This window comes from Oreochromis niloticus, linkage group LG8 (genome assembly GCF_001858045.2).
Source record: "Oreochromis niloticus isolate F11D_XX linkage group LG8, O_niloticus_UMD_NMBU, whole genome shotgun sequence".
NCBI classification, from domain to species: Eukaryota; Metazoa; Chordata; class Actinopteri; order Cichliformes; family Cichlidae; genus Oreochromis; species Oreochromis niloticus.
This window is the reverse complement of record NC_031973.2, coordinates 5,929,700-5,947,597: the sequence shown is the minus strand read 5'-3', so window position 1 is coordinate 5,947,597 and position 17,898 is coordinate 5,929,700. Positions and strand designations below refer to the sequence as shown.

Sequence of the window (17,898 nt, the reverse complement as noted above, 5' to 3'; positions counted from 1 at the left end):
GAGGACAGCAACCTCACCCTCAACACTGATAAGACAAAAGAGATGATAGTGGACACTAGGAAGAAGAGGAGGCCTCACCAGCCGCTGTTTATCCGGGGGCTTGAAGTGGAGAGTGTGAGCAGCTTTAGGTACCTGGGCGTCTACATCAGTGAGGACCTCACCTGGACACTGAACACCCCACAGCTGGTCAAGAAGGCTCAGCAGCGGCTGTATTTTCTGAGGAGGCTGAGGAAATTTGGTATGTCGGCCAAGATCCTCAGCAGGTTCTATGCTCTCCACGATGCTGCATTGTGGAGAGCACACTGACCAGCTGCATCACTGCATGGTACGGCAGCACTACTGCTATGGACCGCAAATGCCTGCAGAGAGTGATAATAACTGCGGAGAAGATCATCAGAAGTCCGCTGCCCTCTCTGCAGAGCATCTACCATCGCAGAGTCCAGAGAACTGCCTCCATCCTCAAAGACCCCACACACCCCCAACACTGACTGTTCACACTTCTGCCCTCCGGACGAATGTTTAGAAGTGTGAAATCTAGAACATCTCGACTCAACAACTCCTTCTTCCCCACTGCCATCAGACTCTTGAACAGCTGACCTATTTTAACAGTAATAATAATTTTTGCACATCAGGTCATCTCACATATCAAACCAGCATATTAAGCTCTCAAGTAGCTACGCTACACAATAGAAGATGCTTTCCTAAATCTGCATTATCATTTTTTAAAGTGTTTGCATCATGCACAGTTGAGTTGAAACATGTTTTATGGTTCACTACAGTAAAAATAGGATGGCAGTCTCCTTGTGACTAGGAAATGTGACAGTGGTTGCAATGTTTGTGCATTCAGAGACCAATTCTTAATTTATAAATGCTGACATACTGCAATCACTCTGAGTAAGCACAACTCATCTACGACACATCTCTTTGCAATAGGGGACTCCACTCAGCTGGTTGCCAACTGGTTGTCTTCTGGTTATTTTCTTATATGAAAGCAACGTTGCTGAGCCCCCAGGTCATTTTTCTGTTAAATTGCTGTTCTGCAGCAACTACATTACTATTTGTGGAAGAATTAAAGGGGGCTCTGAATTAAAGCAGTTAATGCAAATTCCTGTGCATGCAGAAAGTAACAGGTTGGTCATTTTTACCATTTTATCACAGTTAATCGCCATCTATTGCAAACAAATTGCAGGTAATTGCCAACTTGACTCCATGCAATTGCAAAGTGATTGACTAATTCCATCTTTTTGGAGTTTTATCATTGTCTTGACGCACTAAAGGCATTCTGAAGACCAGGTCTGTTAGTGGTTGATCCAAATGCTCAAAGCAACAATTTCAAAGCCAACAAGCCTGCAAGGTCATTACTCAAAAGTTTTTGTAATCCTGCCGTGCCCAGACACTTCCCTTTTGTGAAAGTAGCATTAAGCTGCTATTTTTAGGCAGCAAAATAGATAATGGGTGATTTGAAAGCACAGTAACCCTTTAAGGGTTTCACTTCAGTTGTTTTGGATTTTTGACTGAGAGGCAAGAACCACACACAGAACATGGCATAAAGAGCACTGAGGGGCTTGGAACAAGTCGATCAAAGCACAAGGTTAATACAAGAAATCAAAAACAAGGCCAACTCTACTGAAATTCAAACATATCAGGACTCTGGAATAACTACAGATATAACTTTTTTCCTGGCTGAGACATTTTAGTTACCATAAACTAGTGAGGAAGCTGCAGACTGAGAGGCAGCTCTTTGTTATTTGTTTAAGGAGGAGCCACACTAGATGTGAGGTGTTATTTATGCAAATATGATAGATATAAGAAACAGGTGAAAAGCTTGGATTGACAACAGGGAATTCAGCATGGAAAGTACTCACGGAAAGTACTTACTTTCCGTGAGAAACTTCCTTTAGTGTGCATTCTGAACACTGAAGCTATTATGAAAAACTTGTTCACAAAGCTGCCAAAATCAACATTTAAATCCAGTAATATGCTTATTGGGGTTTTTCCCTTTCCTCCAGTTTATAGAGTAGCTTCAAAGTCTTCACTATGAAATTTATGCCTACGTTCAGTAAGGAAGATCTGTTGTCGCTCACCTGTCTGCTTTCCAGGTTTTGGCTAATCTAAGTTTTACATCGCTTCCACTTTCCCACGCTGTCCAACTGATTGTGACGTCACAGGTCCAGTCTAATCAGCTTTCTGCTTGCCTTCTTCTGGCCAATCAGCTTTCAGTCCGCGTACTTTAAATCTCACTGTGCATCTGTCATTTTTCCTTGCAGTCACCTTTGAGCAACCCACCTCCTCCCGATCACCACCTCTCATCACTCAGGCTCTAGTCAAGCCTCCACCTTCATCTCCACCACCAGCATCTAGACTTCGAGGAGTTCTGTCCTAATCTCGATCACCACTGGGATTCAGTTTTGCTCTGCTGGGCTATTGGGGTCTAACCGCTAAATACCTGAAACTGAGGTTAATTCAACTTTGAGCCATAAACTTATTAAAATATATATGTTTTTAAAAAGCTTTTAATATAAATCCCAATTCTTTTGATTTTTCTGTATATCATTCAGGTCATCTCCAATTTGCATATAACTGCTGTGTGTGGGGCAATGTTTGTGCAAGGTTTCATTCTGATTGGCCTGCTCGTTAAGGAGGAGAGGGTACATATAGACATATATACATACACATGATTACAGTAAGAGATATCTTTAGAATAACTGGCATATTTATTCTATTTATATCAATTATAGTGAAATAAAGTTACACAGAATGTGTCAAATTTAAAACAATAAACGAGTGCAGAGATACATTGTAATTTTACAGCTACACACTGGGTTTATTGTCCAGTTACCAAGTATATCCACCAAGCATGAACATCAGTCAACGCAAGGATGCGTAAACATGGAGAGTGCGCCTCAGCTGCAAGATATGGTGATGCAGTCACGCAGCTTGTCCTGAGATCTAAAATAGGGACAACAAACATTTATTCAGAGCTGCCGTTTTAATGATGAGGACTCAGCGGAGGTCAGGGTGGATGTTTAAAATAAAATGTGCAGTTGAGCTCTAATGGCTGCAAAATAATAGACTTCTTATACACATTTCCCCGCTGCTCTCTGAATCCTCTCCTGTCAGAATATCAATTCCTGTGTTCTCACTCTGTGTGCATTTTCCACAAACATGGAAAATAAGCGTGTGTTTGCGTCACACATCCCTTTTCTGTCTGTGGCACAGTAAACAAATACACAGTCAGTAGTTCCTAGTCTCAGTACAACCCCAGTGAAATTGATCTTCCTTGTTTTGACAGGATTATTTGCAAGAAGGCTCTGCGGTGGTTTTCAGCAAGCATACGTACCAAGGTTGTATAATTACGCTGACTTAGAAAACACCGAGAAGAAAACAACTTTAAATGCAGAGGAGGATGTAAAAGAAGATACAGGGGAGAAACAAAAGAGACAAAAGGAAACGTGTCTAAACAGAGTCGAGAAGGCTTTTGGGAAAACAATCGAGAGCGAATGAATGAGAAGACGGAAAGCATGCTGAGAAGATTCTCTGCTAGACTTTCAAAAACAATGTTTTTCTTTTTTTAAGCACTAAAGGAGTGTGTGTCTGTGCATTCAGCTGATATTCCTAAACAGTGACGAGCTTTGCTTGTGTCGACAATAAGAGATCCTTTGAGGGAAGGATACATTTGTTTGCATAGTTTTTCATTCAGTGTGCTGCTGTGTGTACAGACCCCAAACCAGCTGATTATTAACCCCACAATGGCATTTAGTTACAAAGCAAAATATTGTTACACACTACAACAGCCTTAGCTTTTGAAATGAAGTGTTTGAATTATGTCATTTTCCTGCTTTTACAATGTTTACATGTTTTTGCAGTTCTTAAATATCTTTTAGGGCAATTCTGTAAAAACTGAAAAATCCTCATTTTAAAAATGAGTTTAAATGAGAATTACAGACATGTACCATCACTTCAGTCTGATCACTTCTGGCAGCACAAACCCATAATTATTATATATAAACTACAGAAACATGAAGCCAATAAAGTAGCTGCTGTAATGATAAGAGAAACTGGTTTCCTAACAGCTGCAAGATGAATTAATTTTTCATGTATTGAGTAAGTCTGGTTGTATGGACATATACAAGAACACAAAATCTGCTTACATCTTGATTTATGACCTCAGCAAACACATTTCTAATGAGCTCATGGTCTCAGTTACAAGTTTCAAATTTCATACAAGCAATATGACCATTTTGTAAAGCATGGTCCCATTCAAGGTTAACGTACTTAACTAAAACTAAACTAAAAACTCAAATTAGGTCGTAAAACATCACTGAAAAAAGGCACATGATATTGTATGATCAAAAGATAAAACTAAAATTAATTAATCTTTAATCCAAACTAGTAAAACACAGGAAAAAGGGGGAAACCTGAGAACAGTCCAAGGGTCACGCACAGCTTAATCAATAACTCAAGGGAAAAAAAACACCAGGAAATCAAGAAATGCTGAAATGATTGACTATTAAAAACAAGACAATCTGACAAAGAACTGGAGAATTAAACATGCTGGTTGGTAATTAACTGACTAAACACAGGACCATAGACAATTCTATTGATCAGGAAGGTGACAATTAGTGAAAATAACCAAAGTAAAATTAGAACCAGTGATTACAACCAAACAAAAGAAAACCGTGACACAAAATGTGAGTTCACAAACACAGGGGTGCCAAAACAGTGTCTACGACTATCTTTTAAGTACAGTTTTCTGTTTGTATTCATTAAAGCGACTGACGTCTGTGACGCACATTTGAACAAGCAGCTCTTTCATGTAAGATATCGAGTTTCACAGCACATTTTAAAACAGAAGTGCATTAACTGTGCTTCATAATCAGAAACCTGACCTCTAATGCAAGACTCCTGAAGAGAGTACAATCAGCGTCTCAAAACAGGGACATGTATGTTTCACATTTCTTTTAACATGGCACTAGGACTTCTTGGAGTGCAATTACAGTCATTCTTGTGTTGGCAGAGAACTGAAAAGCAGTAAAGAACTGTAGCTCTGGAGATAATATTTCAGTCAGCATCTGTCTATAATCAAGATCGCCGTCTGAGAGAAAAATTGATACTTTGAATCAACAGCAGGAACAAACATTTCAGAGACTGATAATAGAGAAGTCAGCAGTACAGTTTGTGTGTGATTTTCATATTGTACAGCACAGCTTGCGATGCACAAATGTGAAGCTACACATACAAATAAAGACATTCATGGCTACTCAGTTAATTATCCCGATCCTGCTGAGGAGGGAGTCAGAATGCACAAACACCGCTTTAAAGCACAGAATTTCTTGGAAAATCAATCACTTGATAATACCTGTACCTCAGCAAGATGTAAACATGACGGCACGCTTCAGGGAAAAGGGCTAAAGCACCAGCTGGAGCTCTGGAGAGTACAGTAAACACTTCAGATTAATCACTTTTTTCTTTTAGCATTTCCTTTATAAAGTTTTTGAGGAAGTTGAAGCGTAACCTAACACGGAAAGGTCTGAATCCCTCTTGGCAAATAAACAAAACAACAACAAAAACTTGGATATCAGCAGCAGAAGCAAGGAGATATTTACAGATTTGTAGAACAGAGAGATCACTTGGGTAAACGTTTTTGAAAGTTGATGGATGAGTTCACACCGTCTGTGACAGCTGGGTTATTTTGATATATTGTCACCGTTGAAGCCAACATGATTTCTTCCCTTTTCTAAGCAAATCAAAGGAATGTTTGATCCAAGAGCAACAATTCATCCAAAAATAAATGTTCTAATATTTCCATTAAACTAAACATTTTTAGCAAAGGTTTAAACAGTTTAAAATTCTTGGGGTCTTGCACCGCCGTGCAGCGTGGGGTTTTTAATCATAAGACCAAGTGATCCAACAACGCTCGGTGCTGTTCGATGCCCCGTGTTGCACATTTCAGCCCTGCTGTAATCAGACGCTCTGTATGTAACTGGGAGTTATGGCCTACAGGGGGTGGCATCCATAGAGTATGTCAGTAAATGCGTGCACTGTGCTTATGTGTCCATGGCGACAGAGTTCATGGCAAACAGAGCGAGAGACAATCAAACGCTGCGGGCTGTGTTATTGTGCTGAGGGTAAGAGGGCACAAAATTGCACTGAATTTAAATTGAGCCATTTTTATCGGACTTCTGAAGCATCAACAAATTGCCTCTTCGCTATGACTCACTACACCAGTGTGAATTCATGTGCACCTATTATAGCAGTAATGCTTAGCCTTGGCAATACTTATCAGCTGTATTAGCACTGCAATTCAAAAAGAGGAAGAACATTTATCCATAGCAATAATAGAAGACTCCCCACTAGTTCAATGGAGATGAATAGTATTTGATTTGCGCTGCTGTTAATACTGCTAATACATTTTCATACAATGTCTTGGCTACACTGTCCACAGTAGGGCTGAGAATTGCACAACTGCACAGTTGCGCAATATCTGTGCGACTGTAAAATAGGCAAAAAGAAGGAATTATGTATTAACAGCTGTGCAGTATTGGTGTCTGTGTGTAATATTACTGATTACTGATTTCAGTAAAGTCGTAGTTTTTGTTCCCGCCTATCCAGTATTTCTTATTGTCAATTCCTTCTTTTTCACAGCAACTTCTCTTTAATCTACCTAAACATTTATTTGATTACTACTACGATGAGGAGTCATAAAGCGGTCACTCTCCTAGGATAAAATGTCTGGGAATCGGATTAGGGCACCTGCCTGCTTTAAGTAAAATATCAATATTTGGCACCCGCGTATTGATGCTGTTATTACAAGAGGAAATGATGCAATATTGATATTTGGTCCAATCTCTTGTCAATATATATATTGCCCTTGTTTCTGTTGGGATTGTTGGTTTAACATTAAGTAGCAACAGCTCTGGAGACGATATTTCAGTCAGCATCGCTCTGTAATCACAACCCCGGACAGACAAAAAGCGATGCGGTGAATCAGAAGCAGGAACAAAGATTTCAAAGCCTGATGTCGACGCCAGCAGCACTGTTTGTTTGGGATGTTTATATTATACGTGGCACAGTTTGCTCCCATCCTTTTGTGATGCAGCCATGTGAAGCTACACATACAAATAACTTTAGCAGCTTGTCCTTATTTCACCGTGTCGTTTCGGGTAATTTAACTTCCTCATTTTCTTCTTGCGTGTTTCTTTTTTTCACCCCACCTTTGCACTTTACCTTGATTATTTGCCAAGTGCCATCATGGCACGTCATGAAGTGGTGACCGAGGTCAAAGAAACTTTTGGGGAATCTATTTCGTGTACATCTGTGATTGAAAGAATATAAACTTTCTTTGCTGTTACATTACTTCTTAGCAATAAATGTCATACCATCGTAAAGCTTTATATACCTTTAATTGATCACCTCATTCCTTTATTGTAACAAGTGAAAGTCTTAATATACACATTTTTAATGTAAACAAGAATGTAATTATTGCAGTACCACTCCAATCAAAAGGCAATTTACAATAATAGTAATACAAATACTCTATTAGAAATGCATTTTATTCTTCATCAAACCATAAGTACTAATTTAGCCATCTGCTGATTTCGTATTGATTATGGCATTTCCATTTCCCTTATGTTTTTTATTCTACCCTTAATATGAGATTTTATTGTTTTTAGCCTCATTTTGAGAAACTGTATCCACCTCCATTGTGAGACGCAGACATCTCTGAGTGATCATCAAAAACAATAAATACATGGAAAATAATTTTAAAAAAGCTCATTCTGCATGCACGTGACAGTGAAATCAATAAATATCACATCAACCAAATAGCCCTTTAAACCCAGAGAACACTTTGGGTTGTATCCTACCTAACTTCACTTTTTTCAAGCAGCTATAGAAGCTCCTTCATCACCTCTGCTTTTGCTCTTGCGGTCTTCTGCATTCTAATCTTCCTAGTTGAAGAAATATAAAGCTTCAACGATTCCTCTATTATCACCTTCCTTCTTCTGCCAACCTGAGTATCGTATAATGCATGGTCTCAGTGCATGAGCGTGTGACTGACAAGTGGGAAGAGAGTATGATAACACACAATCATGAGTATGGATGTTTGTGTAATTTCTGTAATGCTACACCATATGTGTGTCTGTGTGTGTGTGTGTGTTTGTGTGTGAGCACAGAGGCATGTCCAATACTTGTTTGCCTCTGCAATGCGTCAGGAACCCACATGCAAGCCCGGCTCCTGGCAGCACTTACAAGGCCTGTATGTTCTGCAAAACTGTGCCTCAAACACATGCCTGGGTTATTGTGTACTATTGGGAAATCCCTTTACTTTGTAGCTGTGATGAGCATATATGTATATACAGATCTGTGCTGTGGAACACAAACAGATGTCTTCTCTGCTAGAAGATGGTGTGCTAGCCTCAGCATTAAAACCACTATATTATATTGCGCAGCACATTGTTCAGCTGGGAAACCTTGTTTGTTGGTATTTACTCAAGTGTAATTATGACAATTATGAAAAAAAGAGAATACTGGCACCCACTATATTATACATTTCCTTTTCAGGCAAGCCACACATGTTTTGACTATGAGCAATCATCACTGTATCCGTGTGTTAATTCCCCCCCAAAAAAGTCAGCAAGTATTTGTTTTTATACCTTTACATTTGGAGTTTTGTGCACTATTGCTTTGTATTATACTTATACACTTGGAACATAACTAAACATCATTTTCAACAAAGCACGCTCCCCCAATGGCAGCAGTTTCCCATAGTAGAACAATCTGCTCAAGGCATCAGACCCCAAAGCACTGATCCAGCCTTCAAACCAGCAAGTTTAAATCCAATCCAGCATGTGTTTGTTGTGCCAGGGACAATCCAATACAGGGAAATCCCAGCCCAAAGCACGCACCCAAAGGATCCTCTGCCAACATCACACCGCCCTGGACACTGCCGGAGAGCTCCTCTCCATGTCCCAACTACTAAGAGCTGTTTTGGCATCACAAATAGACATAAAAAACAATATTAGGGATTTTGCCTTTAACCGTTAAGTACTGGTTTATGCATTTATTCTAGAAAAAAAACTCGCATCAACATGCTCAGCCATGTTAAAATAGTGATATTTAAAAGTTATGTTTAGATGTTCACCAGTGAATAACAGCCCAGCCTTCAATGATTAGAGTTAATACAAACCACATTAATTCTGGTGGGAACGGTAGATTTGCTGTCATTTGATCAAAAAATTCTGAAAGGGGATGGGGTGACCCAAAAAAAAAATTTGCCCAAACTCTACGGCAATCTAATATTTGTTGAGATAGTTTGGTCCAGACTAAAGAAGGTGACTTACCTACAGGCTGAGACACTGTGCCAGCAATGCTACAGTCACACTGGAGAAAGCTGTGGGTCGAGACCGGGGCACAACCAAATTATTGTGGATATGTGCAATGAATTGTGATCTTGTTGCTTTTTCAATGGTTGCTGAGACTGAATAGTGTAAATGATCCACAGCAGACCTGATGACATTTACACGCTTTGCAGCATAATCTTTATTAACACTCAGGGCTGCAGCTTTTCAGCTCAGCCGAACACTCCAACAACCGACAGGACCCAGTGCAGGCTCTTTATGCCGGCGAGGCGTGATTTCGGATGCCGCTCAGGTGTGTCCGCCTCCCCTGCAGCGGCACCGCAGACCACGCCCTGTCACAAATAGGTTCAAGCTGGCAATTAGATGCAATCTCTTTGCGATAATGTAATGACTGACTGTGATAATTTGGCAAAAATCTCAGATTTGTTGCCTTCTACATTTACAGTGCGCAGCCAAAGCACTCACAGATCTTACACAGAAAATTCCCCCACAAATACTGACGTAGCTTCAGCAAGACAACAATTTAGCTGCAGCATGGCACGGGTGCTTGCTTTTATATAGAAATATAACCAAAATACAACAAGCTGACAACAAGTCCAGTCATGTTGGACATGGGATATAAAGATATAAAAATTAAACCATAAAGAAAAAGCAAAAATCAGCAGATTTTATAATCGGAATAACTGCAATCGTAGCACAAGCTAAAAGAAATAATGCCATGACTTCACAGCATAACACAACATTGTGTGACTTCCTTATAATACAGAAACAAATGGCTGCTGTGTAAAGGCAAGGTTTATGGCGGCTAGCACAGAATAATAAGTCCACGTCTTAAACTCCCTGTGGTGTGTGTTTATGTATTCATAGCACACAAAGTGGCACAGACATACACACAATCTATGCCGCAAATGTACGTCACTCGTCATATTCACACTAACACTCCCTTAAACAGGGTCGCCGGCTGCTCTGATTTGACAGCAGAGGATCAAAGTGCTGCTCCATCAGCGTCTCTTTGAGGAAGGCGCTGCAGGTGCAGAGGATTTACCACAGAGACAAGACCGATAAGTCCTTCCTGATATTCATAGTGAAGTAGAACAAAATGAGTACATGTCCTCCAAAGAAGACTTCCTGCATCCATGTTCACAGCAGCCTGGAAATTAATCATTAAAAATCCTCCTATTTTAGTCCTAAGCTGGCCTGGTGCTCATGTTTATGCACTACAGGTCAGTCCGCTCACCTCAGCAGGGAATAGCTTTGGATCCTTAAGATCTTTGTCTGTGTGTCAAACAAACACAAATCTCATTATGCAAAGTACATTGTTTTCTGAGGATAGCCAAGAACTTGACAAACAAAAAAACAAACAAAAAAAACCAAATAGTGGTTGCTAAATAGTGGTTACAAGCTTAGCATAATGAATTTTAAATTACCTTAAAAAGGAATGCAGGAAAACTGTGCTTGTGGTAAGAAATGTGGTAACTAAAGTGAATATAAAAGCCTTAAGATATTCCTGAAATATAACAGAATATTTTGAAAAATATGTTAAATTCCTATAACTTTCCTTTAAAAAATGAATGTCAAATTTCAGCCGATGTCTATTTGCAGACAAATCAGTGTTTTCCATGCAAACTATGGATGACGACAGATGACCTGCTGGGGACCAAAGAAATCACAAAGAAGTTTTTGATGGGACATCTTTTCTGCGATATCATCCAGCCGCACCCAGAAACCACCTGCACACCAGCTGCAGAATACACATTTTTTCCTAGTGACCGGAAGTTGTCACAGGATCGCCGACTGGTCTCCGGGCTTTTATGAGTGCCACAAATTACCACACAGGAATATGCTCATCACGCATTGCATTGAAGCTGACAGTTAGCAGTTGTTTCAGTAGAGAAAGTAGAGAAAAGTTCATTTTGGGACTTGCTCACTCTGGGAGGGTTTCTTTTATTGTAGTTGTTTTAAGTTGCCCAGTGCCGCTGACTTTCTGTTGTCTTTGTTTGGCGTGTCACTTCCTTTGTGGACGCAGCTTAAGACCTTATTGAATAGGTAGCTTCTTTATATGCAATAGAAAGAACTATTCATGTTTTTTCTTTACCTACACACAATGTAAAAATACTCAACTACAGAAGAAGGACTTCCCAGGCAAGCCAAGAGAAATAATCTCTTCAGCGTGTCCTGGGGATCTGCTCTGGGCCCTCTTCATGGTGGGACATGCCCAGAACACCTCACAGGTGACACTGTGATCAGACCCACAAAGACTGATGCAAACAGTCTCTCCAATTGCCAAATTTATTGCTTCTTTCATCACCAAACCAATTTTCATTTGTGCTAGCATGACTGGAAAAGGGTTTGTTCGTGGATGAATTAGACTTTTAAGATAATAATCTTTCATTAGGTGACACAATGTCTAAATCTTAAATCCTCTAGTCTTTTCCTTAGCATCATTTTAAATACTTCAACCTTTGAGAAGTGGAAGGAGATTTTGCAAAAACATCTGTTGTGTTGTCTCAGCATCAAATTACAATGCTTTTAATCTCTCTCTCCACAAAAACACAAGTAACCAGCACAGCAAGAATGCTGCAACATAACTGTATTTCTGTAAGTAACAATGAAGCTGTTATTACCTCACAGCGAGCCCTCAGGCTGAGAGGCTGAGGGTAATGGAACTGCTACTGGCTCGATGAGTGTCTAAGGCCTAGGACTTCAACATATGAGCCCTGAGCGAGACAAGCTTATGTTAAAGTGGACTTTATTGGATCTAAAAGTATCTTTCTGGTGCTGAAAGTGCTGTTCCTCATTAGGTAAAAAAGTATAATGCATGTATGAGTCCTTCAATCTGTGAATCGCTGAATAGGATAAAATCAGAACCTGGCCCGTGCTGAATTTTTGGGGCCAATACATTTTTTTTTAATTCCAGGAATAAAAATATAGATACGGCCAAAATTTGGAGCCAGTGAGATAAAATTTTGCATGTTTTAAGAATCTGTCACACAAATGCAAACAGCTTTCTGGCGTCAGTGAGGGATTACATGTAGAGATATAAAACAATAAGACAGATTAAACCCTCAGAACAACTTTGGGAAGAGCCCCAAGATAATAAAACCATGCCAAAAAATCGAAATGGCAGAGGGATGCCAGACCAAACACAGACTTGATTTAATGTTGTTCTTTTAACTCGACTTTATATTAAGTTAAGGTAAATGGCCTGTATTTGTATAGCGCTTTTACTAGTCCCCCCTAGGGACCCCAAAGCGCTTTACACATCCAGTCATCCACCCATTCACACACTGGTGGAGGCAAGCTACAGTTGTAGCCACAGCTGCCCTTGGGCAGACTGACAGAAGCGAGGCTGCCATATCGCGCCATCGGCCCTTCTGGCCAACACCAGTAGGCGGTAGGTGAAGTGTCTTGCCCAAGGACGCAACGACCGAGACTGTCCGAGCCGGGGCTCGAACCGGCAACCTTCCAATTACAAGGTGAACTCCCAACTCTTGAGCCATGATCGCCCATAGTTAACGTATAATTAAAAGCTACTCAGCGAAAGCAATCTCAGTTTAGGTTTTGTGCCTCAGAGATTTTCCAGCTACTCTCTGGTTTCAGATTTTTGAGACCCAATCAAACCAGCATTGATTTCCACACAAAATCCATTCATTTCACAAAAAACACGAATACTTTAGAATAAAAGGCTTCCATCTTTTCTGTAAAGGAGAGTTGAAACATTTTCCCATTTATTTTACTAGCATGCTAATTTGTTTTTTAACTATTGTCAATTTTACTCATTTTAAGATACTTTATTATAGACAGACACAAACCATCTACTATGTTACAAATTCAGACTTAAAGCTATCAGATTTCTTGTCATGCGCCCTTTGAATCACAGATGCCATACAGCCCATCTACAACCTGAAGCCAAAACAAACACAGGCTGTTCTGCTCCATCATTACGTTTACTGTGCACCCATTTCTCTACAGATGTCTCTGATTGCACTCAAGCTTGAGAAAACAAGACTCAAAAAGCAGCGGAGGAAACACTGTGGAGGTAAAATGTGAGCTTTAATTTCTGAGGCGTGTTGCAGCCAAAACAAAATTTCTTTGTTGTTGGGATGTGTTCCCTTGTTTAGATCTCAGTGGTTCCAGCTGAGATCTAATTTATTACCATCAGATACACCATTCACACTTTGGGGTAGGGGGAACATACTGCCAAATAAAAGAATTCTACAGCACAGTCGGAGGGCAGTGTATCAGCTTCTAATCTGATTGTGTCCATATTTTCACACAATTCTTATTTGCATCGGTTATTAACAAACCAGAGGGAGTGGACTAATCAAAGTGCTGCACCCATGAAATCCTTGTTTGTTTGCATGCCCGTGCAGGCCGTAATTCACATTCAAAACCACAAGAAAATAAAAGCAGCGTAGAGAACATACAGGCTTTACTGACATGACAATTTGGCCTCTGCAGACTGCCAGGAAAATAAAAAAGATCAGAGATTCAAAGCAGACAGGGAGCCCCGAGTGCCAGCAGGTCATGACTGTGCACAGTATGATGCAGTCAGGCCCCGTTGTGCACATCTAATCTTCTTTGGCTCGCTCATGCATTTGTCTTTTTTTCCCTTTTCTTACTCCATGACGTCCTTTTCACCTTTTCTTGGACTAAAAGGTTTTGTTTTCCAAAAAGATAAATTGTGTTCTACTGTAAATCAATATAGAATAAAATACAATATTTCTGATTGAATTATACTAGAATGACAACAAAAAGCATTTTGTTTTGTAATAAACTTCAGAAATACTAAATTATGGTTGGGAAAAGAGACTAAACTTTAGGAATGCAAACACTATGGATGTAGTGTAATTGAAACTTTGAAGTAATAATGAAAAACAAAAAGCAGTTGTCCATTTCTTTTTCCACTTCTACAAAATCTGGTGGCAGCGGCAAGAGAGAAGCAAGATGTTCATTTTCCTCAGCATCATCTCTGGTTCCTCCCATGGGATCTTGAATGCTCCTAGGCTAGATGATCCATATAATCTCCTCAGTGAACTGAGATTCTACTCTGTGGTTCCCTCCCAATCAGTTGTGCCAGGATGACCTCAATAGAGAAATCCAGGAGGTATTCGAATCCAATACTCAAACCACCTCATGAACCCCCAAAAGGTTGATTCTGTTCATCTGGACGTAGCGTTTTCAGTGGGAGAAACGTTTCATCACTCATCCAAGGGACTTCTTCAGTCTCACCTGACTGCAGGTTTCCCCAACCTTATAAAATGCTGAAGAAGTCACTTGGATGAGTGACGAAACGTTTCTCCCACTGAAAACGCTGCGTTCATATGAACACAATCAGACACATCAAGACACATCACGAACCTTTAGCCATGAAGCAGCTACTATACTCGAGCTCCTTCTAAAGTTTGGGCAAGCCACCTTCTGCTAAGTGACTGGGCTTTCTCTGTGACCTCATTTTTTTGGTCACTACCCATTTCATGATCATAGGTGAGGGCTGGAATGGAAAATGACAGGTAAGTCAAAGGTTTTGCCTTTCGGTTCAGCTTTCCCTTCAACAGCAAAGTCTGAGGTCAAATCAATCTCACGATCAATCCCATTCCTTGTGGACAAAGATGGTTACATTTTCCTGTAAACCCAGTGTCAGCAATCCGGTAGAAAACAAAGGCCTCAGGCTTTGAGGTGCTGACTCTTCACAGTCTCACACTGCAAACTGCCCCAGTGTGAATTAAAGGTCATGTTATGGTTTTAAATCCAGTAAATCTAATTACTGAAAAAACATGCACTGATTTAAAATACAATAAAAAGGAAAGTGTAAATAATTTAAGTAGTCCTAAACATGCAAAAGATTTTCCCACTCTGTGTTTCCATTAAAGATAAACCTGCATATACAGTGTGATGTAAATTCTGATATCTCAGTCGCCAGCGCTTGGCACAGCTAAAGCTTCTATTCTAAGATGTAACCCTACAGCATCCCACTGCATCTACACCTCCAATGAAATGTCAGTCAGCCAAAGGCAAAAACAAGCCTTTTTCTCCCCTAACACATACTGTAAATTAACCTCCCTCACATCTTTCCATCCCTCTCTGTCAGCAGCTCTCCCCTGCAATGCAGACATTTTTGAAGGCTAGCACTGATGCACTGGAGCAGGTCCAGTAAGTGATTAGGGGAGTGAGTGAGAGTACTAGGATGGCTAATGTCCAACTGTAAATTATCTTGAAGAGACAGACAGTGAGAGAGAGAGAAAAAAAAACAAGGAGGAGAGAGGGTCAAACAAAGAGGAAAGGATGAAAGCGTGTGGTTATGGCAGAAGCAGTCACAAAGAGTTATCTACTGTACATTAGTGTGGAACAAGTATCAAGTATTGAAGTAGGGTTCAGAGACTTGTGGCTCCACAGTTTTCATTCAGCAAGAACAATGCTACAGATGAATAAAATGTTAAATAGCAAATGATAAGCTTGTAATAATCAAATGGAGATCCATTAGACTTCAAATATGTCTTATCTGTAGAACTAAAGCTTAAAGAATTGCAGATATTGACTAAATGAAATTAATTTATTGCAACAAAACTGGAGGATGGGGTGTTAGTTCAAATGTCAGATAATTCCTTTTATTACATCATAGTCAAATGAATATTTTTGTCAGTTTTGGACTGCTAATCAGATAAAACATTATCTTTTGCTCTACAGGAGATCTATGTTGGCAATTTTTCACAGTATTTGCATGTTTTATAGAACAAATGACTAATTAGTTAATGTGAACTGACAGCCCAAAGGATAAAAGCCTTGTGTCTCTGTCACACCAGAGTAAAAAACAAAGGATGGAAACCACCTTGCAAAACAAAAATCAATGGTTGCCTCATAATTCTATTGAATTTATTGCTGGTCGAAATCAATTGCAAGCAGTAGCAGCAACCAACTGCTCATCCAGAGGTTGAGGGTGTTGCACCCTCAACCTCTGGACAGCCGGGTTGCATAGTGGGAGGCAACCAGCTCCCAAACAACTGCAACAGAACTGACTGCGATCACAGTTTGTAAATAATTGCCATCTAATTTATGAATGCATAAAGATTGCCAACACTCTGCAGTCAGTCTGCACCAAGAACTGTAACTCATCTCTAATCCACCTCTATGAGACTCTACTCACCTTTTTGCTAAATGTATATTCTGGTTAAATCCTCATATAAGAGTAGCAAAAAAGGTATGTCGTACAGTAACTATGTCACTATTGAATTTCTGAATTTCTGTTTTATATCAATGAGGTTCTGCCTGGATTCTGTAAGTAAGTAGTGTTTACTATGAATTTCTGTGTGTAGAAACAGATTTGCAATTTTCACAAAAGTAACAATCACCATATTATCACAATTAGACTTCAGGTAATTGCCAAGTGGACCCCAGTCAATCACAAACCGATAGCAGACTGAAGATGGTTGGTCCCTATTTTCAAAGCAGCAATTTCAAAGGCAACAAATGGTCACAGTAATTTATGTTGTGCTGAGGTCTCCAAACACTATTTTCCTAGCGTAAGGATAGCATTATAAAATGCTGAAATCCTAAGTTATGAGTTTTCTTTTCTTTTCTTTTTTTTTTTAAATTTAGTTTTTGTTGTTTATCAAAACTGAGACAGACAAAGCTAATATCAGCTGGTCCAAAATTAAATTTCTATGGTGCTGGTACTGCAGATTAATTAAAAACAGCATCATACTCTTCATCCTTCACCTTCAATATCTGTTGTTTCTTGAACAAAACCCACACTGGTATTTGCAGCTGGCTTTTATTAGTTTTCTTGGCACTATGAGGTCGACGGATGATTCTTCAAAGCTTCACTGACCTGCAGGCCCACACAGAAGCCTTGTGTCTTTATTGCATATCACAAAGTGACACATGTCAGACATCATTGTCTGCTTTTGACTACTAATGTTCTTCCATTGCACACATTTTATGTGCATAAAAGCAGAGAGGAGAAATCAGAGAAAAACGGAAAAAAGGGGGAAAATTGGGCATATTTTACATGGCAACAAAGACAAGATCAGTTGACATCATAATGAAACTTCTCCAGTTGACACCATACATTCAATGAATTATTTTTTGTTTGATGTTTTCTGAACATTTCATGTTTTGTGAAAACAAAAATGAGGCAGTATCTATCAAAACTCCATACATTTTTATTAGAAATGAGTATTTCAGGTTATAAATTTAAAGTAAGAGCAGGTAATGTCCCTACACACATCCCTAACATGCAAATGAGGTGATAATGTGCAATAAGCTGCATAAATCATCAGAAAGAAAACCCACTGTAATAAAATACAATTGTAAATGTGTTTTTTTGGACATTTTCATATGACTAATCTGAAAGAAGACATGCTATGAAAGCAAACTAGATCCTGATCTGAAACTGCTTCTTCCCATGTAAAAAAAAAAAAAAAAAAAAAAAAAAGCAACCTAACTTTTAAGCATATGAGAATAAAATTTGAAGTGAGAAAATATTTTCTAAGAACCGAACTCCAGCCAGTTTTCTTTGGCTCAAGAGCAGATGGTACAT

At 39.5% G+C, this 17,898-nt stretch overlaps 1 long non-coding RNA gene across 2 annotated transcripts in view; it reads right to left on the bottom strand.

Moving 5' to 3' along the window:
- Positions 1-4,032: 4,032 nt before the first annotated feature.
- The window catches only part of LOC102075756 (uncharacterized), a 43,524-nt gene continuing 29,658 nt past the window's right edge, over positions 4,033-17,898 (bottom strand). The window contains exons 5-6 of one of the 2 annotated variants that reach the window (XR_003221264.1): positions 5,360-5,428; positions 4,033-5,095 (exon numbers count right to left, since the gene is read on the bottom strand). This is a non-coding gene — a long non-coding RNA (uncharacterized LOC102075756). The remainder of the gene's footprint in view (positions 5,096-5,359; positions 5,429-17,898) is intronic. The other variant, XR_003221263.1, reaches the window with a different exon arrangement.